General features: G+C 36.7%; 1 pseudogene; it reads right to left on the minus strand.

Moving 5' to 3' along the window:
- Nucleotides 1-2,039: 2,039 nt before the first annotated feature.
- On the minus strand, nt 2,040-2,942 carry LOC101441848 (olfactory receptor 52B2-like; annotated as a pseudogene).
- Nucleotides 2,943-3,359: the final 417 nt, after the last annotated feature.

Consider the following 3,359-nt stretch of genomic DNA (forward strand, 5'->3'; position numbering starts at 1 on the left):
TATAAAAATTCAAATTGACTTAAGGATGACTAGTTTGTAAACGGCATAATTTGAGCCATGTATGAAGCTCATGGTTGCTAAAAACAGGTCCATAGTACCTAAGGGCTAGAAGAGGTCTGGACAGATCCAAATTGCCCTACTTCCTGCCCTATAGATCACAGATAGGGTGATTTAGGCAAGAGGGAGAAGGCTGAAAAGATAGAGGCATGCTCTGGAATTTGAGAAAAAGCTCTAGATGTTCTGGATCAAAGTCTCCATCCTTCTAAGTCAATACTTACTCCTGTCAAGACCTTACAAACACTCCTCCCACCCACCCCCAAAACACGTTCATCACATCAACTGTCCTAAAACCAATGGAGATTATTATAATAATTTAAAGCATATGTCAGACACAAGAGACCCAGATTCTCTGGGCTATTTCTCAAACTCCAAACCTTAATCTCCATAAGACATTGTAAATATCTTTCTCTAACCCCATTGCCCCACTCTCCAACCCTAAATGTTTCTTCTGTGTCCTTTGAGAAGGTGAGGCTCAGATTGTAAACCACAGCCAATTCACACAGGACACTGTAGGCCTTTGAATTATATTACTTTCACCCAAGAGAAACATTTATTTAAAGGGTTTTTAGGACAGGAAATGATAAAAAATCAGCTTTGCATTTGTATTGTTAAACAGTTACTCTGATTATCATAGGGAAACTTGAACTGTAAGAACACAGTAAAGTTGGGAAATGAGAGACAAGGTTATCACAGAGAACTTAATGCTGTAAATATTTATCCCTCCATATAGCTTCGTGACATGAGTATCATCCCAACTTTACACACACATGCAAAGAAAACAAACACACACACACACACACAAAATCCCTTAAACTGAGGAACATTTAACAACTTATTGTAGGTTGTACATCTAGTGGATGTTGTATTCAAGATGCAAACTCATGTTTATTTAACCCTAATGCCTCTTCCTACAATTTTATTCTTATTTATGGATGATATTAATTTTTAAGAAATGTTAGAAAGTAATGAAAAAACCCTAGAAATAATTATCAAAATTACAAGAACCTTAATCTCCCGATGGTTCTCCTTAACTTTATACACTTGTGTTCCTTCACATCTGCTCTTGGGGATTTAATTTGTGGGCTTAATGATTCTTATTACATGATAATAATAATGCATTTATAATACCATTTATTGATAATTATTGCCAGGCACATGCTAAATACTTTACATCGATTATCTCATTTAATCTCTTTTTTAAGACAAAATAAATACTTTATTGTTTTAATAAGTGATCCCTGGTGAGACAAAATAGGAGGAAGAAGATAGAAGGAGTTTGCTGAAGACAAAGGACAGCATTTTGCTTTGTTTTGCTTTTAACCTTTGGTCCTAAAGAAGGTGAAAGCTTATACTAGAGAATTTAAGGACATTAATGACAATGACACAACCCATTTTTAAATATTTTATTATTTCTCAAGTGTTTCCATATCTACTTTTGCATTGGATCTGCACACAACCAATCCCTAAAAAAGAGAGATTTCTCAATGGAAATTTAGGAGGGTTGTATAAGACACATAATGTCCATGACAGTTTATATCACCAAACCACTTGACTTGATTATCTTGCCCATTTTTTCTCCCCAATCAAGCACATAAACTCTCTAATATCATTTCATATGTGTGGAGGATCCTATCTAGTAATCTAGTATGATCAAGTATTTCTATTTGTATTACAAAATTGTTAAGGTCTTCTTTTGTGAATAAAATTTGGGAGAAATGAAAACTTTTACCTTTTTCCCTGTTTGCTATATAGAAGTTACACAGTTTTGATGTTTACTCTTTCTAATGCATATTCATAATAATTATTGGGAAGGACACGTAGAGATCTCAAATTCAAGTAGAAGAAGGACAAGTGTTTTATATATTAATTTTTTTAATAGTGATACTTAATTTCCATTAAATCTTAGGAACCCCATATTTAAAATAGATATCCAGCCATTCTTAGCAGCACTTCCATTTTGGAGAAAATGTAAGGGTTGCTCATTCACAAATCTGTTTGGTCTTTACTCCATAAAAATAATTGGGTTCATCATGGGGGGAGCAAGAACATGGAGATTGGCCAACGAGATGTGGACATGTTTGGGGATTTTTCAGCTAAAGTGCTGAGCAATGACAGTAAAAATCCCTGGAAAGTAGAACATGAGGATGGCACAGACATGGGAACCACAGGTACCGAGTCCTTTCATGGGATGGCAGCCTGAAGACTGCCCAGGGAATGAGTCCATAGGAGATAACTATCATCACCATATCTAGAATAACACTGAGCAGTGGCACAGAGATCCCATACCAGATATTGATGGTGATATCAGCACAAGCCAGCTTTGCCAACCCCATGTGTTCACAGAATGTGTGGGCGATGATGTTTGTCTGGCAGAAGGGCAACCTCTTCACAAGGAAGACAATGGGGAAGATAGTTGCAAAACTCCTGACTACAACAACACCCCTAGTTTTGCCGATAACACTCTGGCTAAGAATGGTGGTATACCTCAGTGGGTAGCAGAAGGCCACATAACGGTCAAAGGCCATGGCCAAGAGAATGCCTGACTCTACTACAAAGGCAAAATGCATAAAGAAGAGCTGGGTGACCCAGCCACCAAAGGAGATGTCCACATCATCAAACTAGAATATACTCAGGGCTTTGGGTATTGTGGATGTAGAGAGAATCAGATCCCAAAAAGCCAACATGGAGAGGAAGAGGTACATGGGTTCATGAAGACTGCATTCCACAGCCACCACATAGATCAGGATACCATTCCCTGACACAGCCACAAGGTACATCAGGCAAAAGGGGATGGATATGAATATGTGTAGCTCCTTCAGGCCAGGGATGCCAATCAGTACAAACACCTCATAACTGACAGTTGAATAGTTGGATACTGACATGCCAGAATTATGGTATGAAACTTTAATCTCTTTTCTGCCTAAAAAGAAAGAAAGTTAAAGAGCTAGCACATCACGTTGACCAGCATATATTTGCTAGTCCTCAATGGGTTCAGGCACACACTTTATAAAATCTCAGTAATGAGAATCTACTTACTTGGAGTTCTTAGCTGTGGAGATAAATATGTGCACTATTCTGCTTTGACAGTAAAACTTTAGAGATTCAAAGTTGGATTGCACAAAAATGCTTCTGAGGAAAAGTCCTGGAATGAGTATTATTTTTTTCACATCATTTATATAAATTTAAGATGATAACCATAAAGGAATTGTAAAACCTTTAGTAAAAAATACTATTTTCTGACTGAACATTTTAAGACAGAAAAGAAAATGATGAATTTTTTATAAAGAATATAGAAATGA

This window comes from Dasypus novemcinctus, chromosome 10, assembly GCF_030445035.2.
Source record: "Dasypus novemcinctus isolate mDasNov1 chromosome 10, mDasNov1.1.hap2, whole genome shotgun sequence".
Taxonomy (NCBI): Eukaryota; Metazoa; Chordata; class Mammalia; order Cingulata; family Dasypodidae; genus Dasypus; species Dasypus novemcinctus.